Source organism: Sander lucioperca, chromosome 7 (assembly GCF_008315115.2).
Source record: "Sander lucioperca isolate FBNREF2018 chromosome 7, SLUC_FBN_1.2, whole genome shotgun sequence".
In the NCBI taxonomy this organism is placed as follows: domain Eukaryota; kingdom Metazoa; phylum Chordata; class Actinopteri; order Perciformes; family Percidae; genus Sander; species Sander lucioperca.
This window is the reverse complement of record NC_050179.1, coordinates 41,894,743-41,914,564: the sequence shown is the minus strand read 5'-3', so window position 1 is coordinate 41,914,564 and position 19,822 is coordinate 41,894,743. Positions and strand designations below refer to the sequence as shown.

Sequence of the window (19,822 nt, the reverse complement as noted above, 5' to 3'; positions counted from 1 at the left end):
CCTGTTATTTAAAAAAAAAAATATATTCTCAAAATCATGTTTTCTCGTAAATTTAATGTCCAACATTAATGTCCAACCTTTAGCCTTAAGTTAAAATAAGTGAGCAGCCTATTGGAGGACCAACATGAATTACATTTTTATTAAAATGTAAGTTGTTTGTTTTTATATTGAAAGCCCCACATTCAAATATATCACAGTGTCAGTCTAAGCTAATTTAGGCTTATCTAAAATAAATAAAAGAATAACTAAATAATAAATAAATAAATAAATAAGCTATAGTTTAGGTGTGTTCGGCCTACATCTCAGACTATAACAAGCTGAACATACCTCTGGTGCTCACTTCTCCTCAGTCTGATAAAAGAAAAAGTTACCAGGATATAAAGTGAAGTCAGTCTGGTTTGGTGGTTAGCTCCTATTAGTTATGATAAGCACTGCTCCCCAACTTCCTTTTATAGCCCCTGGGCCCAGTTGATGAGCTGCCTTCATTATTGCTGTTGATGTCATACCTCCAGCTCCTGGAGGGGGCAGGGCAGGAATGACACAACACCTCCTCTGAGCGTCAGGCTTTTACTGTCATACCAGACCAAACTAATGGCTTTGCCTGTTGAACCCAAACACCCTCACATCCACCTACATGCACAAATGCACATAAACCAAAGTTCCAAACCTTTAAAAGGAATGTCTGTATTTCATTTACATCTAGTAATTTCAACAAGGATTTGATGTCTGGTGACATTTTATGTCTCATGTATCACTACATTATAGAATCATCACATGTATGTTAAAACATGAGTTATTAATAAAGTGATAGGATGATTTTTTTTTTTTACTAAAGGGTTTTAAATAAGAAACCCTGTTTCTAAGATTAACCTTCCCCAAGCACTTTTTGGTGCAGATTTTCCCCTCCACATTTTCAATTTTGCATGCTACTCGGTTATTTTTTTCCCTACTTCAGATCAGTGGCCAGATCTATTAGTCTACATCTGATGTGACCTTTTTGTCTGAATCCCAGCATACCTCACAACAATAGCGCTAACATTTGGATGGATTTATGACTCCCATTTGGGAATCTCCCTGGTTACATATGCACTTTACTCAAGAATTAACATTGTTGTAATGAGTTTGCCTCCCCAAAAAGAGCTTTTACAATGACCTGACGTCAAAGAAAACATCCTGAATCAAAGAGTAAGTGGGAGTTCAGGAACTGTGTCAGTGGGTGATGCGGTTGCCATCACCGCACCATTCATGTTGTCATGAATGGTGTGTGCATGTCGTGTCAACTTGGAATCTCTGAACATCTGAAGAATTATGACTTACTCAGATATATATATATATATATATATATATATATATATATATATATATAAATATTTTGAAGTTTAAAAATAGTAACAATATGTCTGCCGATATGTATTCACATAAAGAAATATTTTTTACAAGAATTCTTTAATTTATTTAAAGAGCAGTGGACATAAATTGTATAATGGCAGGACATTTTACAGCTGAAAAATTAATTTGTGCTCCCCCAGGGGCCAAACCAAGTCATGGAGACACAGATTATAAATTACCTCCAAAATATACTAGGCTACACAACAATAGCGATATGTGAAATAAGCCAATATCGGCCAATCGGTGCGGCTGTTTTATCGGTAGCAGTACCTTTCACGCAGAGCCGTAACAGGGGGGATGCGAGGCCCTGTGCCAACTTAAAGGGATACTTCACCGATTTAGCATTAAGCTTTTTATCAGCAGAAACACGGTAGTATTTTTGAATGACCGTGCTTCCCTCCCTCATGTCCCCCTGAGACCAGAGATCTCTGTATTGTGGGTCTGGAAAAAATCTGATCAGAGGTAGGAGGAGCTACTTCCGCATGTTTTCAACCCGCCCATAGGGGGTTGGACTGTCGTCTTTCTCCGAGTATTGCCTAAGCAAAACGAGCGTCAGCCACCTTGAATCCTCGCTACTGGCTTCTAGGCAGAAAACTTTTAGATAGATAGATAGATAGATAGTAGAGGTGTTGAAATTAATCAAATAATCGATGCATCGAATCGTGGACATAGACGATGCTGCATCGATAATCGGCCTGGCCATAATCAGTTATTTCTGTTTACAATTTAATGTATGCCTAACAACCTTTCTGTTTACATATTCTGTTATTTTTGCACATTCAGGAAGTGCCATGTGCTCAGTGCTGTAGTTTTATTTATCCAATTTATTTAGTATTAGAGCACTGCAGAATGTTTTGTTTTTGAAGCTTGAAAAGCTATGAATTAAATATCCTATATAGCTTTAATAGTAAAAATGTATTTGACGCATCGTGATGCATCGAGATATCGAATCGAAGACATGATAATCGTAATCGAATCGAATCAGGAGATCAGTGAAGATTCACACCTCTAATAGATAGATAGATTTATTCATCCCGAAGGAAATTTTAGAACAATTATGTGCATTCAAACTACCGCACACGTGTGTAGTGGAATGGCTTCGGATGACGACTGAAAACGCTTGTCTTTTACTGTGAACATTTATTGTTCACTATGCTGCAGTTTTACAAACAAGAAAGAACAACTTAGGCCTGGCGGACACGCTTTTCATCTAGCATCTCACGTGCATCTCTAAAACTAGCAAGAGTACACAACAGACAACTTCTGTGTAGGCTACTTCAAAATAAAAGCACTTCCTACTACGGTCTGAAGTAAAACTAAATTACTGTTAAACAAATAAGGTTGTGTACCTTTTCACATACCAGCTGTATCAATCAAGTACTGTAAATAATGTAAATAGTGAGTTTTAATCACACTACAATTTACCATTTCCTTTAGACCAGGGGTCACCAACACAGTGCCCGCGGGCACCAGGTAGCCCCCAAGGACCACATGAGTAGCCCTCAGGCCTGTTCTAAAAATGAAAATTGAATATTGATATTATCTGTTTCCCACCTTGTTGTCATTGTTGATAATTATTGATAATGAGAAATCATTAACGTCATCAGTGTCTTCACATAGATGACTATTCTTCATTAATAATCATATATAACTAAAGGCAAACTGAGCAAATTTGTTATTTCAGAAGAGTGTATCAAACTGGTAGCCCTTCGTATGACTCAGTACCCATGAAGTAGCTCTCAGTTTCAAAAAGGTTGGTGACCCCTGCTTTAGACTGTTTTAAACTAAACAATATGAATTTCTTATTCAAGTGCTTTAACAAACATTTCACAACATCCTCCCGCCCGATGAACTGTTGTTCATCACTATTCAGCCTATCACTTAATTAATCTCCAATGGGTAAATCAACTGAACAGGTCTCTTTAACAAACTTCCTGTAGAAGTACGAACAGTGCAGGAACGAACAAGTCCATCTCTTCCTGGAAATAGCTCTGTTTTCCTGCCCATTTTCCAGGTCTGCCGGGGAGTGTTATCCTCTCCGATCAAGATGACATCTCCCACTTTTAGCACAGTGGGTGTGGGTATGTCACACTTGTGAGCTGATTTCAAGTCCAGCAAGTAGTCCTTTCGCCAGCTGTTCCAAAAGCTGGTTATTAGTCTCTGTCGGTATCTCCATCTTCTACACATGTCCTCTCGACTCACATTGGTTGCTTGAGATGGAGGAAGCATAGTCTTTGGTGGTAAAGAAGTCAGTCTTTTCCCAACCAGAAAATGAGAAGGTGTGAGTGGCTGGGGCTCTGATGCATCACTGTCCACATAAGAGAGAGACCTGGAGTTCAGCACAGCCTCTACCTCTGCAAGCATGGTTGTCAGTTCCTCAAAGTTTAGTGAAGCCCTCCCCAGGACCCTCTTTAGACATGTTTTTACAGATCTTACAAGCCTTTCCCAGAAGCCGGCCCACCAAGCAGCTCGCTCGGCAATATACTTCCAGGTGATCCCTTTGTCAGTAAACAGCTCAGTAAGCTCTGATTCCTTAAATGACCTCCATAGCTGTTTCAAGTCTTGTTCTGCTCTCTTGAATGTCTTAGCATTGTCTGAGTAAATAACTTGACACAGTCCACGTCTTGCAATAAATCTCTTTAAAGCTAAGAGAAAACTTTCAGTAGTCTGATCTGAAACTAACTCTAGATGCACTGCTCTAGTCACAGCACAAGTAAAAAGTGCAATTATTTCTTCTTAGGCTGACCACTTGATCTGACATACAAGGGTCCTGCAAAATCTACCCCAGTAACTTCAAATGGTGGGGACTCTGTGACTCTATCTCTGGGTAACGGAGCTGTAACTTGCTGGGCTGGTCTCGCCTTTAGCTTCCTGCAAATGTTACAATGTAACACCACCTGCTTGACTAGCTGTCTACCCCTTAAAACCCAGAATCTCTCCCTCATTTGCACTAGAGTATCTCTGACACCAGAATGCATCACTCTCTCATGACAAGACTGAACTAGTAACTCTGAGTATCTGTGCTTTGTAGGCAGTATCCATGGGTGTTGTTCCCTGTAACTAATATCAGAATGCTGCAATCTGCCTCCTACACAAATGAGACCATTCTCATCTAAAAATGGTTTCAGGTCTTGGATTTTTGAATCTCTTCTGAGATTTTGTCCCCCTTATTTCTGACAGATTTCCTGGCTAAAACTATGCCCTTGTCTCATCTTCACCCAGTACACATCTGCTGCAGTAAGCTCCTCCGAAGTGAGTTCTCCCTGAATCTTTTGACTAGAACGTGCATTAGCTAAGAACCTTTTCACCCATGCAGTTATTCTTAACACTGTTTTTAACCTGCTGTACTTCTCTAGGTCTAATAGTGGCTCAGCTTGTTCAGTGCTGGTAAGCTGCACTACGGCCTGAAACTTAGACCTAAGTTCAGTGTTGAACAACAAGTTGTCGTGCCATTATCGGTTGAGGTAGGGCATCTGGTAGGTGCTCACAAAGAACAGTATTTGGAGAAGTTGGAGATAGCAGGATTGGATACCGACCCTTAATTCTTTCTCCCTCCGTTTTCACAGACCTCATTAAATCACAGAGTCTGCCCAACTTCAGTCCACACGATCTGTACTACTATGTGGTAAACGGGGTATCCCCATATACTGGTGCTGATCTCAAAGCTTTTAAAAGTCTGGATGCTTTCCAGTTCTTTGTAGCTGGCTGGGTTACAGGTACACGATGCTACGCTAACGGCGGGGGGAGGTACCTCATAATGGCAAATATAAGACATCAATCTAGGGTTTATTTTGTATTAACATCTATTCTTTACTTAAGTAAATATTTATATAACACGTAGCCCATGTTTTTAGAGGACATGGTCGGTCGCGTTGGGCAGCAGCTAGCTAGTAGTCCAATGCTAGCTCGTCAGCTAGCCGGGGTAGGAGCTCCACAGAACGGCCTTTTTGAAGCTTGTTTCCGTGCCATGTCATCTTTAATTTAACCACTTTTTTTGTATGTGTGTTAAGTTAAATGATCAAGGGAACGGCTTTCTTTTTTGGGTATGTAGCTAGGTCAGTGAATAACCGATGTTAGTTATGTGGGTTATCATCGGGTTGGACCTGTTAGCAGGAACAGCTGGTTAGCACGGCAGCTAGCTAGCTGGTGAGGATAATTTTATTTAGCACTCATTTAAAACAGAAAGGCAATACATACACATGCTTGTGTTGGTGAGGATTACTCTGCATGCTTGTGTTGGTGAGGATTACTCTGCAGATTGTGAATGTGAGAACACAAACACAAACGAAAACGTACGCGTTTAGCTTGCCGTCCATCTACAGCTCTTCCGCCGTCCGTCATGGCATTCATAATTTGCGCGAGTAGAGCGTGACGTCACGTGCAAAGGGTCTATATAGTCATATCCTGCGTGTGTGTGTTTGGGTGTGTGAGCGCACACACACTCTCGTGTGCCTTGCTGTGTGTGCATGTGTTAAATGTGGACGTACGCCCTCTGTCCATGTTGCTGAAATACGTGCCAAAATACATAGGATGAAAAGCATTGCCACAGAGATAGTTGTATTTGTACAGTTACTGGCATTAAGAGAGATAACAGACTATTTAGTCTAGACTTGCCATGCTGGATAAAGTGAAAGTCACTTTCCTTGCCTTCTTGCCCGCAAACTCAGCGATAAAGTCTTTGTAGTCCAGTGTTTGCGAAATCGGTCGCGTTCTTGTGTACCTGACATTATTTTTGCCATCTCCTTTTTTTTCGCTTGCACTCTCGCAGGGCGCTCTAACATAACCATGGTAACGGCGTAACATTATAAATTAAATTTTTATTTTATTTTTTGACAAACCGGAATTTAATTTTAGAGCACATCGAGCCAAGAACATCACAAAAAATATAGAATGTAAAGAACTAAAAGAAAGAGAAAAAAACTGCATGATTACAAACCAGGCAGGCCCCCAGAGGCGCGAGGCCCTGTGCGGTCACACCTATTCAAAAGCCAAAGGGAAGCAAATCATACAATCAATTACAGTAAAGAACATCATAATGGTGGAATGACGAAGCAATGTCAAGTAAAGACAATGCTTAATGTAACATTTGTTATGCTATGCTACAAGAACAGGATAATAATATTATTATTATTATTATTATTATTATTATTATTATAAACAATTATAGGAGCACTTAAGGGCAAGGCAAGAGTTATTTAGTTAAATTAGCAAGGAATTAGACAAATTATAATTACATTTTCTGGCTGTTCTATTTTTTTTTTCCATACATTATAGTGACTTAAAATATTTGACAAAATAGCACATAAGGAGATAGAGGGGTGGATGCAAGAATGAATATATTTACCCAAAATAATAACAAAGTTAATTACATCTGTGATGTTAGCATTCAATGTATCCATATAATAAATAACATAATTGTATGTAAATAAAGGAATATTGTCAAATTGTTTCAAAGACAACAAGTTGTGGACATTAGACCAAAACAATTTGCTATGTGAACATTAAAAAAATTTATGTTCAAGGGTTTCCACCTCTGAGGAACAAAATCTATAGTTACATATTGTAACTCCAGATTCTATGAGTATAGGCATAGTGCTCTAAGAGCTGTTGCTCGCGCATGCGCAGTCATGAAGATTTCTTTCGCGTCCTAGTGCCCTGCACGGGCCTCTCTTACGTCCGCAGTTACTGTATATTACAGCTGCGAGAACAGAGATCTGCTCCCAACATCGGCATTTTTCTTCAGCCAATGTTAGTGAAGCAGATGGCCCGGATCTTAGAGGGCTATGCCTATACTCATAGAATCTGGAGTTACAAAACGTAACTATCGTTATATTTTGTATATGCTTCGCCCTCTAAGAGCTTTTGCTATTGGGTTAAGGGCAAAGCTGATGTAGTCAATGCCACCTGTGACACCAAAATCCACAAGCAGATAGCATAGACTAGCTCCCCTTCCTTTCCACACTGTACAGGTTTTATTATGTAACAAAATTATATTGTTTGCTTAAAAACCTGATAGGCTATGCCCACGACTGGCCTGCTTAACGTTGTGAGGCCTTGCTGCATGGATTCTGAAGATGCTACATAATTAAGATTAACATCATCATCATCATTAATTAATGCAAAGCACAGTCCTCACGTTACTCTGTTGCCAAAGGATGGAGATATGGCATACCAGATCTAATAGTGCATCACATGCCGTTAAGTGTGGATAAGACGAGTGAATCATGGGGACACATCACACAATGAAAGTGGAGATGCCCAAGACTTTGCGCAGATGTATGCTAAGACTAGCGTTGGCAACGCTAGTCTTGGCCGTTCCTCACAGCCCATGGTAGGGCGTAACCGAAAAAGGGCGGCCGCTGTTCGGCGCTATGCTGGGGATGCATGGCGGGGCAGTCATCGAGTCAGAGCTCTCCCCGTCCCGTTCAGACAACCGGGGGGTGTGTAGCACCGCACATTCTGAGTGGACGCTCGCTCCCGCTGTTTACACAGTGAGGGAGTGACCGGGCTCTGCCTGCGGTATCACATGTGTGCAAGGCGTCAGAGCTGTTATTTGAGCTCGAGATAGCATGATAGTTCTTACCATGGCGGCAGGATGTAGCCGGTCCGTCAGTCGATACACGGGCGGACAGCGCTGTTCTTTGAAGGCTTCAAACTGCTTGTCGCTGAAGAAAAATAGGAAGCAGATCTCTGGTCTCGCAGCTGTAATATACAGTAACTGCGGACGTATAAGAAAAAAATCTTCACGATTGCGCATGCGTGAGGGATAAACCCAATAGCAACAGCTCTAAGAGATGGATGGATGGATGCCGGTCGGGCCTGCTAGCGCGGCTAAGGGAACTACCACACAGATCGACATTGCCAAGCCTCCTACTCACCAACACCATATCGGTCACACACAAAATGGAAGAGCTACAAATACACACGGAACTGCTGCGTGATGATTTTCACAGAAGCCTAGCTGAACACACTTATTATCACGGACGGCAGCTAGCAGCTAGCAGTTAACAGGGCGAGCTAACTACCGGCAGGATCGAGACAGGGTAGGTGAATTTAAACAATGTCTGAGTTGAAAACGCATCTTGTTGTCACGTAAGGGCCCTGTTCATGTTGCACAGACATTTTAATTGCAGTGTCTGTTAAGTACGATGGCCGACAGGGGCAAACGCCATGCAACTTAAGAAAACACATACAAATAGACAAAACACAAGCAAATTAAGAAAACAACTTCATTAATTTGACAACACATGCGAAGCATTCAGCAAACACGCTGCAAATGCACACAACACAACCAAATACATAAACGCGCTGCAAATAAAAAACGATGCAAAAAGAAAAGCACACAAACCCTGAAAAAAGAAGCGATGCAAAAAGAAAAACAACTTCATTAATTTGACAACACATGCGCAGCATTCAGCAAACACGCTGCAAATACACACAACACAACCAAATACATAAACGCGCTGCAAATACACACAACCAAATACATTACGCGCTGCAAATACACACAACACAACCAAATACATAAACACGCTGCAAATACACACAACACAACCAAATACATAAACGCGCTGCAAATACACACAACACAACCAAATACATAAACGCGCTGCAAATAAAAAACGATGCAAAAAGAAAAGCACAGAAACCCCGAAAACAAATGCAACAAAAAAACCCTGCATCCAGATTACATAACGGAAGTTCTCCAGACCTCTAGACGGAGCAGCTAAGTGGAACAGCTTGATTTTTGCCTTTTTATTTGAGTCAGGTATGGCTGCATAGTAAAAAGAGAACTCCCGTCTCATGCCCTCCCGTCCATAGACTGTATATTAAATTCATATTATTATTATTATTATTATTAATAACATATTATAATATAATTATATTAGTATTTGGTTGTGTTGTGTGTATTTGCAGCGTGTTTATGTATTTGGTTGTGTTGTGTGTATTTGCAGTGCGTTTACGTATTTGGTTGTGTTGTGTGTATTTGCAGTGCGTTTATGTATTTGGTTGTGTTGTGTGTATTTGCAGCGCGTTTGCTGAATGCTGCGCATGTGTTGTCAAATTAATGAAATTGTTTTCTTAATTTGCTTGTGTTTTGTCTATTTGTATGTGTTTTCTTAAGTTGCAGGGCGTTTGCCCCTGTCGGCCACCGTAGTTAAGAGGCACAAAGGCACTCTAAAACCAGTGTTGCCAAGTCCGCTTATTATAAGCGACTTTGGGCTTGTTTTTCTGTAAAGTCGCTTACAAATATTGGTAGTGGCGGGTCGCGGCTTTTTTGGGCTTGTTTCTAAAGTGTAGTTGCTTATTTGGGCTTGTTCCTAGCTCCATAATAACTTGTCAAGCAGATATTTTCTAAACGTAGGAGTTTGCCTTACCTGTTCCTTCTGTCTCTCCCCTTTCTCCATACACACAGGAGAGAGCAAAGTTTTTTCCCACCCACATCCTGCTTCTAATTGGCTCTGACCCAGATGGCAACGAGTACTAGCCAATCAGAGGCAGAGCAGGGCAATCGGTTTTTTTCTGTTTAGGAAAATGTCAGTGAGTGATGAGAAAGATAATGGTGGTGTTATTCTTCATATATATGAGGCTAAAGTGTTAAGAGTCTTAAGAAAAATGTTTTAGACCAAGCCTCATCCTCACCTGTTTAAATGGTTTTGACTGGAATTGTTTTTAAACCAGTTTAGTTTATTTAAGTCTTTTCTAACTCACTCATTTGTCTATCAGAGCAGGAGCCACTTTATTGCTGCACACTAAGATTGTTAATAATTTCTCCTGTTTCTGGGTTATAGTTTTTTAAAAATGGGATCTTCTGCAGTCCCTGCAATAATAAATAACGAATATGTGAGTTCAGGATGATATTTATTTGTGTGTGCAAATTTTAATTAGGCTATCAGAGGTTTACTGTGTATATAATGTACTTGGTACATCAGTCTATATTTGATATCCCATCAGTTTTCTAATGTTAAATAATGTTAAAAGGTGGGTTAACTAACTCTTGTGATCATTGTCCTGAAGCTCAGGGGGGAGAAAAATAAATAAACTACCGTGTGTACAGTTTTGCAAAACTGCGCACAGTTTACAAATCTGTCCACATGGATGTAAATTGACAATCTGTACCCACAGTTTAAAATCCGTCCCCACGGATTGTAAAACCGTGCACACAGTTTATTTATTTTTCTCTTCCCGGAACCTAGGGGGGCTCCGTAGAAAAAGTCGCTTGTTTTGGGCTTGTTTTCACAGGCCTGGTTGCTTATTTGTCTCGCAAGATCTGGCAACACTGTCTAAAACTTTCCCCGACAACTGCCGTTTTAGCTCGGTGGAAGCTCGTAGAGGTAGCTGCAGATTTTTTTTTCAATCGAAAGTACTTGCATATTTATAGCAATCAAGATTAACTTAAAAATTGGCCGGAATTCTCGGAATGTGGTACCAAATAGAATGAGGCTTGGACAGTCTTTTAACCATTTCATCCCGAGAGCAGCAATTACTGATTCAAATTCTATAGCTTTTAGTCCCCCATTATCATAATCCCTGACTAGTTGAGATTTGCGAAGGTAGTGAGTCTTATTCTTCCAGATAAATTAAAAAAATTATTGAGTTAGATGACTTTTATTTGGATAAATAGAGATAAATAAAGAGTGACATAGATAAATAAGTCTTCTGAGAACTTAGTCCAAGTTCAGAATGCAGAGCAGGGCCACGTTCAGATATTCACAAAACGTAGCAACACGTTTTTTTTTAACTGAAACAGAGGTACGTCATGGATGTATTAAGAGAATAGAGAGGCGAAGTCCCTCCCCTTCCGGTGGACCGCCATGGGACCTTAACTCGGAAAAAATATGAACGGTAGTGAATGGGGAAAGACAAATTATTTTTTGATCCTGTTTGAATTGAACCATGAATTACACATATGATGTTCATCAGTTTAATAGATAATTTCACAAGTCAAGAAAGTCTCAGTTTATTGTTAATCTGTTGAAGTATAAGACTGTGAAAATACGTAATAAGAAAGACTACACACTTCAAAGTCGCATGGATGACGTCTCACTGTAACGTTACTCAAATGAGCAGAGGATGTGACTGGTGGCGACTGCTGGAGGTGACTGGCCCTCGGCACACACATCCCTGGATCACCTGCCCCTGGCAAAGTGGCCTCTTGATCGCTCTCTCTGTCTCCTGTCATGTCCCTTTCATTGCCCTCAAAATCCACCTCAATTTCTCCCTCAATCTCTGTAACAATAAAAGGTGATGTTGCTGTTATATGTATTTTGCCTTTGCATTTGCACCTACTGTCATCTCCCAGACTGATCTCACTAAGTGGCGTATATATGACACGCCAATTTGTATGCCATTTTGGTGTGTTATCAAGACGCATAATCGTTTTTTAGCGTGTTTATCAACGCCGTTTGGCCTCCATTGACCTACATTACATGTGAATTATCGCCGTAGCGAGTAGTATGAAAGGACGGAGGTCCGCATAGGGACGTTGATTGGGGTGGCGGATGGGTAAAACTTTCACCCAGGAGAGCCGGGGTTGCGTCCCGCGTTTATCAACCGTTTTTTTATTTATTAATTTTTTTAATAAAGCCTTCCCCAATGTTCTTTTCCTAAACCCAACTGTTTATTGTTTTCCTAAGCGTGTGACGGTGGTCACCGTCATGGTTTTGTGTATGTTTACGCAAAGTCATGATGCCATGTTGCATCTCCAATGTAAGGGTACACTACACTCCTATGGAAAAGAAATTAAAGCGAAACATTACTGTAATGTGAATCAAATCATCCGCCACAATCAGAAACCAATAAAATGTATAAGTTCTTCTACTGGCAATGGTTAACTAGGTAGAAATTTGTAGATTATCTATATTTTGTATGGAAATCCTCAAAGAATCCCTGACCTCTGGTTGTTTTGAAGCTGGATGTACTAATATGAATAATGTAATAATCTCATGTTAGGCAGTGGAATCTGCATTTGCTGGAGGGTTTTATAACCAGTGGTGCTAGTGGTAAATCTTATTTGTATTGCTTTTTTAATTATCTTCTTTCCCCACCGTATTCCTCTCTTAACACTTATATATACACAATAATCATCCCTGTTCCTTCACTTTGTTTTTTCAGTTAGATACACACACACACACACACACACACACACACACACACACACTTGTTCTTGTTGTCTCACTCATTGTTTAATAAAAAAAATGCTATTTCATTCATTAATCCAAGCGTAATGAGTTATTCTTTAATATATTTGATACTTTGTGTATGGCTTAGTCTTATCATGGTTGTGTGGTCAACTCATGCCTCATCAGAAGAAGTGGGCTGGACACTAAATGCTGAATGGACTGTTGCTACTCTGCTTTCTCAATCGCTCTCTGACCACGGGTAAGTCAATCGGAATTACAGCCTACACTCCGGTCCATACACAGCCAGCAACCGTCACACCGAGCCCTACTCCTGAAACCAACCCACAACAGCAGTCATCCTCTTCAGGCAGCTTCCATCCATTTTCATCCGGACAGCCAGAATCCCAGACAGGTACAGTGAATTTGTTTGTAATCTAAGGATTATAATTAGGGCTGTCAAAATAACGCGTTAATTTTGATTAATTAATCTGAGAAATAACGCGTTAAAAAAAATATAACGCAGATTAATTGACGTTTGACCCGGAGCCGTTCTAGCCACCATTGGACTGTAAAATGAAGGAGGGAGACGAGAATGTGCTGCCTGGATCATTGATTGGAACATTTACTTGTAAAAATCTTCTTCCTGCCAACCCTGGCTACCGAAATCTGGTGCCACTGATATGTCTGCTCTTCTCTCTGATACTCTGAAACAGGCAACACAAACACCACTGCACGGGACGCTAGTTAACACTATACTCGACAGCAGCTAACATTAGCCTACCGCAAGCTAGTTAACACTATACTAAAAAGCAGCTAACGTTAGCTTACCGCTAGCTAGTAGCTGGATTAAACACGGTTAAAATGCTGACAGCTAACGCTAAACGGTGTAAAGTTTGACTATGTTTTACTGTAGAGGATTCAACACTGGTATGTAACAATCTGCTGCTGCCGTCAGTAAAACAACACAGACGGTGCGTTCAATGAAACTGGTAAACTACAGCCTCGTGGTGCATTTTTAAGTTATTGTAAATGTCCTTTTCCCATCTGGTGGTTGTTTTTGTTGTTCAACAGCAATTTACTAGTGAAATAAGTTATTGTTATACATTATTATTAAATCATTTCATTTTGACCATATGGCCTTAGCAATAAACAAGCCGTTTTTTAATGTCACTGGCTGTTGTTTAGTACTTTTTTTTTTTTTTTTTTTTTTTTTTTACTTTAGAAGTATCGGTTCAGGCACCATTAATTATGTATGCGATTAATTAATCAGAGTATGTAATTAGATTACATTTTTTAATGGATTGACAGCCCTAATTAGAATATAATGTTATGGCTTTTAACAACACTGCAATGTTTTTACAGAATTCACACACAGAACTACATTGCTGCTACTGGAGCTAACAGACAATACCAACACATCTACAACAACAAAACAGCCTTTTACAAAAAAACTGGAACATACCTTCACAGAAAGAGGATACACATTCACACTGGATAAGGAAGAAACTTGGTAACATGCTTACCACTTTACCACAAAAGGGCTAAGGACAGATCACGAGCAACAGGAGAGGGCAAAATCAGCTGGGTATATTACCTATACCTGGTAAGTGCCTGCTCTGTATGTACATCTTAAATGTTATAGTGGGACTTTCTGAAATGTTATCAGTCTTCCATAATTCTTTCTCAGTATTTTTCCACCCACAGCTATAGGGCTTCATCAGCACACTCTGGAAGGGGGTACATTATCACAGCAAGGAATGTTAAAATACCTATTTGTGTCTGTCTTGATGTTAACTAAAACTGTCCTTTTTTTACAGCAAATGGATGAAATATTTGGTGGCTCCGGGGTGGGGAGTGCACCACTCGGCACCATTATTTCCACACCACTCTTCCCCAGTCAAAATCCATCACCACTCCTCCCTAGTCAAACTCCCTCAGAAGTTATTCATCCATCCGACAATGAAGATCCCCAGCCTGGTCCCTCAACTGCCATCCCCACTACAAAACGTACCGCACAGAAAAAGGGCACCACATCATTCCATGATGCATACCGGGCCCATGCTGAGAGAAGGACGGCTGCGTTGGAGTCACTGGTGAGGCCAGAAGTGACACGGTGGAGACGCCTAAAAGAAAAAATAAGGTCACGTGAAAAGAAGATGGTGACCTGCATGGGTCAAATCTTGACCTAACTGAAAATAAAGATGTTAAATGATATTATGTGGCTGTCGTATTGATACATAAAGAAACTTTAACACCAGAAAATGAGTGGTCACAGTGGTGAAATACTCCCACGATCCCCTGCTGATTTAGCCTGGGTTCTTCCCACCCAGTTACCATGAGCTGCCACTCAGAGGCACAGCAGAAGTCTTGATAATGTAGAGGCACTTCAAATCAAAATGCCTTAGGGTTAAAACTGTATGGTAACCATCTCAAAAGTTAGTCATTAAATTGTTATATGACCCTTACACATTTGCTGCAACCCTCCTTAGAGCCTTTTTAAAACACTGCAACATTGTATTACTACTTTGAACTTGGCATTTGACCCAAGGTGCCTCACATCACCCGGTGGCATACTGCACACCAGCTCACAAAAACCTGTAAATGAAAGAGGAAAAAAGGGGGTATGACTGTAAACTAAAGTGTGTCTTATCCTTAAAGGTGGGCACAAATCATGTCTCTGTAATGGAAGGCATCAAGGTTGTTGGGCTGTGGTGGGTGTGGCTCCTCAATGTCCTGTTGAAGAAGACCTTGCTCATCTTCATCAACCCGGTCACCAGAATCTAAACAAATGTGTAGAATGTGACTGCTGCACTGATGTTTGCCACTTATTTCATGTGCAGACACTTGAGCCTCCTGAACTTTGTCTTTAAGATGCCAAATGCATGCTCAATGGCCACATGAGCTGTATTGAGCTTTCTGTTAAAGCGCCCATTATCCCTGTAGGGCTTCATCAAATGTAGCAACAAAGGGTAGGCTGAATCAGCAATGATGTGCATTCCCTCTGGTACCAGACCCTGAGGATTCAATTCCAGTTGTCGTGCTACATCAGTATCGAAATGCTCTTGCATCATGCCAACTTCCAGGGTGACCTACACTGACATGACAAAAGCGGCGCTCGCTGTCACAGAATCCCGTGAGAATGATGGAGTAAAACTGTTTCCTGTTATAATAGGCTATGGGGTTGTTGCAAAACGGTTTGACAATGGGAATGTGACATCCATCAAGAGCACAGACTGTTTTTGGAAAGCCGGCTGTTTGAAAATGTAATTGCGATGTGTGAAGTGCTTCCCCTGTGGGCCATGAAATGTGATGTGACAGATGTGTGTTGACCAGGGAACAGAAGTGATGGAGATCGGTTGACATGGTGGATTTTGAAATGTTGAATCTGTCTGCAACACCCCTATATGACTCCTGGTTGGCTAGAGTCCACAGGCAGGCAAGAAAGCGTAGGTTACAGGCAACTTGGTGTGCTGTCTGTTTGTATAGAATGGTCCCAACATCGTCATTACATCCTATAGCAAAGAAGAAATAATGATCAAATTGACGTAGGCTTAGAGCTTAGATCGGGCCCAAAAAATCAAGCCCGACCCTACCCGAGCCCGTGCACGTTGCATCCGAGCCCGGCCCAGCACGACACATTAACTGTAATTATGAGCCCAAGCCCAATTTAAACCCGACAATTTTTTAATACATGGGCCGTTATAACTGACGTTCTCAACTACAATTCCGAGTTGTTTGAATTACAGAAATCTGTTTAGAATTATCTTAATAAATACAGGTAATGCAACAAGGACGAAGCATTTAAAACTGACGTCACTTTGACAGCGAATAACTTTACATCTAAAGCGTTTAAAGACTTTATTTGTCCATTGTTTATTTCTAAAGAAACACGACAATGTATAAAAGGCTCCATTACCTTGTACCTCACGTTATGGCTCCATAGCAGAGAGTTTTTTCTCCGTCCAGAGCAACGGGATCTGTTGGTCCATTCTTATATAATGTCTATGACCTTAACCCTAAACATAACCATTGCCGCGCTGCCTGGGAGGAGACGGGGGCAAAAAACACCAAAGAAACGACGTAGCACAGTTTACCTCACACTCAAGTCAGTGCAGGACATACACCCAAAGCTACGGGAGAAGCTGGAGAGGCATAGCTTTCTCCCCACCGAATAAGGCTAATAAAGTAATGATTAAAAAAACACAAATGCCTGATCAAGGGCCTGGCCTGGCCCGGCCCGGCCCGGCCCGAGGATAGCGGCGGAAAATATCGGCTCCGGTTCGGGCTCGGGCTTGGGCAGAGAATCTAAACTCTACGTAGGCTACAAATATGGCCGGTTACACACTGGATGCGTCGCGCGAGCGTGTCAGCCGTGTGGCGTGTCAGCCGAGTGGCGTGTCCGTTTATATTTCAGCTCCCATGTTAACAGGTTAGAGCTTACACACTGCCTGCGTGAGACGCGTGCCTGCTAGAAATAGAACCGAGGCATATTTTTCAGGCGAGACGCAAGTGTGTTGGAAGCGTTTCCAGGCAAAATAGAATAGGAAAAGATGTTTATATGTCATTTAGACACAAATGCATATTAATAAATGACATCTTGATGTTTGAAAGTCTAGGTTTTGACATCAATGTAGATATAAATGTAATAAAAAATTTCAGAGAAAAATTTTCAAATATTGCACCTGTCATACAGAACGAAATATTCTGTAACATATTTTGCAGTCAATACTGCCGACGTTGTCTTGCTTTAATCAAATCAGTAGGCTATATATTTGTTTAACAACTCTCTCCCCATACGTCGAACAAGCCTATATATAAAGGGTAGGATAGGCTACAATAACAACGTAGTGTTTGTTCTGAGTGACGGTCCAACATCAGATAGGCTATAGGCTCTTTACAGCTACACAAAGTTGTTATAAACAGACAGCCCACTTACCCATTTTTCAGAGTTTGAATCTGTCGGCGCTATGTCCCGAGATCAGCCCTCCCTGTACCTAGCAGCAGGAGCAGCGTCGCGTCAGACATGCTTCTGGTGTGTAGGACACAGAAAAATCCACGCAGCCGCCACGCTTCTGAGACCCAACAGAAACGCCACGCTTGTGCGACGCATCCAGTGTGTAACCGGCCTATCAGTGATGATAGCCTACTAAAATGCTTCAGATAATGTACTTCTACTTACCTCTACTTGTCCTCTCGACAGTCTGAAATGACTTTTAAAGTCAGTCACATTGTACAAAGGTACGACTTCCTCAACAAAATGTGGGATCTTTGGAACCAACCTAGGAGAAGAATAATGAAGCTGATTTTATACAGAGTTATTAAGAACTCATTGTGCTTTCTGGAGCAGTTATTGAATTAATATGGTTGCTGACAAATGATAAACCATCTATTTAATTTTTTGTATGAAATAATAATCGAAGCCTGTCTTAAACAGCGTAACAATAAAACATATATATTATATATAATATATTCCTCTATTATTCAATCGTATTTATGAGTGTTTTAATTTGCAGGGAAATTTCTAAACTCATTATTACCTGATCATTTAGGAGCATCATCAAAACTGATAGTGCTTCAACTGTACGCGATCAGAAAAATGAAACCACTAACGTTAGCTTAAATGAACTGCAGCCATGTGTGCACTGTTCTTTGAAATATTTAGTGTTAAATCACCTTCTCTGTTGAAGTCGATCTTCATGGATAAGAAGGGGCATCTCTTCATATTGAATTTCCTCAGCCATCAAAAACGCATATGCGATTTCCTCAACCATTTCTGCAAACTACAGGTAGCCTGCAGATGATCAAACAGGATGTAAACATGTTTGTGACTTCCTTTATATGCTTTGAAGGCTAATGGAAAACGTGTCCGACTTGACAGCGGATTTTTGTCCCCGCCCCCGGCTGCTCCCGCCTGCTCTCGTCCACTTTACAGGCGAGGCGCAGTCGGGCACAGTTCATCTCGAACGAGCCTAGTGTCTCAACCAAGGGGGTAAGCTTCTCCTCGGACCTCGAACCTCCTATGGCGCCATTTTGATGCTAACAAGCCATCACCTCCCGTTAGCATTCCATTGACTGCCATTCATTTTGGCGCCACTTTGACAGCGAATAACTTTACATCTGAAGCATTTAAAGACTCTATTTGTCCATTGTTTATTTCTAAAGAAACACGACAATGTATAAAAGGCTCCATTACCTTGTACCTCACGTTATGGCTCCGTAGCAGACGTTTTTATAAAAATAGGATAACGATTGTGTCATAACCACGCGACTTACTGTCTCACAGTAGTGAAATTACCGTACAGTACAGGAGCAGCGTGCAGGCAGTTTCGTCTCACATTAGCTGTTTAAGTGTAATTACTAATGTTAACTAGCATTTTAGTTAGCAATAATTAGCCTGTGCCTATGTTATCTCCTTACATATACCTACGCTCTCTGTCTCTGCAAGATTGGCAATGATTGAGATTTCTCTTGGCACAGCTACCAGAAGACTTAGAACTTTAAGACAGGTTGCTCACGTCACATTTACGTCGTCTCTCTCAGTTGGAGGCTGCGCAGTAACGCTCAGCCATCACCGGAAAAGTGCTTCTAATGGCCTTCACTGGTCTCCATCAAGGGGGTAAGCTTCGCTTCAGAGCTCGAACCTCCTATGGCGCCATTTTGATGCTACAAAGCGATCACCCGACGTTAGCATTCCATTGACTGCCATTCATTTTGACGTCACTTTGACAGCGAATAACTTTACATCTGAAGCGTTTAAAGACTTTATTTGTCCATTGTTTATTTCTAAAGAAACATGACAATGTATAATAGGCTCCATTACCTTGTATCTCACGTTATGGCTCCGTAACAGACGTTTTTGTAAAAATAGGCTAACGATTGTGTCATAACCACACGACTTACTGTCGCATAGTAGAGGAATTACCGTATAGTACAAGAGAAGCTCGCAGGCAGTTTCGACTTACATTAGCTGTTTAATTTTAATTACTAAGGTTAACTAGCATTTTAGTTAGCAATAATTAGCCTGTGTCCATGTTATCTCCTTACATATACCTATGCTCTCCTTCTCTGCAAGATTGGGAATGATTGAGATTTCTCTTGGCACAGCTACCAGAAGACTTACAACTTTCAGACAGGTTGCTCACATCACATTTACGTCGTCTCTCTCAGTTGGAGGCTGCGCAGTAACGCTCAGCGCTCACGAGCGAAAAGTGCTTCTAATATACACTCACCTTGAAGATTATTAGGAACACCCTACTAATGCGTGTTTGACCCCCTTTCGCCTTCAGAACTGCCTTAATTCTTCGTGGCAT

The 19,822-nt window shown here is 41.0% G+C and overlaps 1 long non-coding RNA gene across 1 annotated transcript; it reads right to left on the bottom strand.

The window, feature by feature from the left end:
* Nucleotides 1–13,845: 13,845 nt before the first annotated feature.
* On the bottom strand, nt 13,846–18,435 carry LOC116048671. The gene is made up of 3 exons (XR_004104714.2): nt 18,186–18,435; nt 17,692–17,791; nt 13,846–16,024 (listed from the first exon to the last, which is right to left on the bottom strand). It is a non-coding gene; the product is annotated as an uncharacterized LOC116048671 (long non-coding RNA).
* Nucleotides 18,436–19,822: the final 1,387 nt, after the last annotated feature.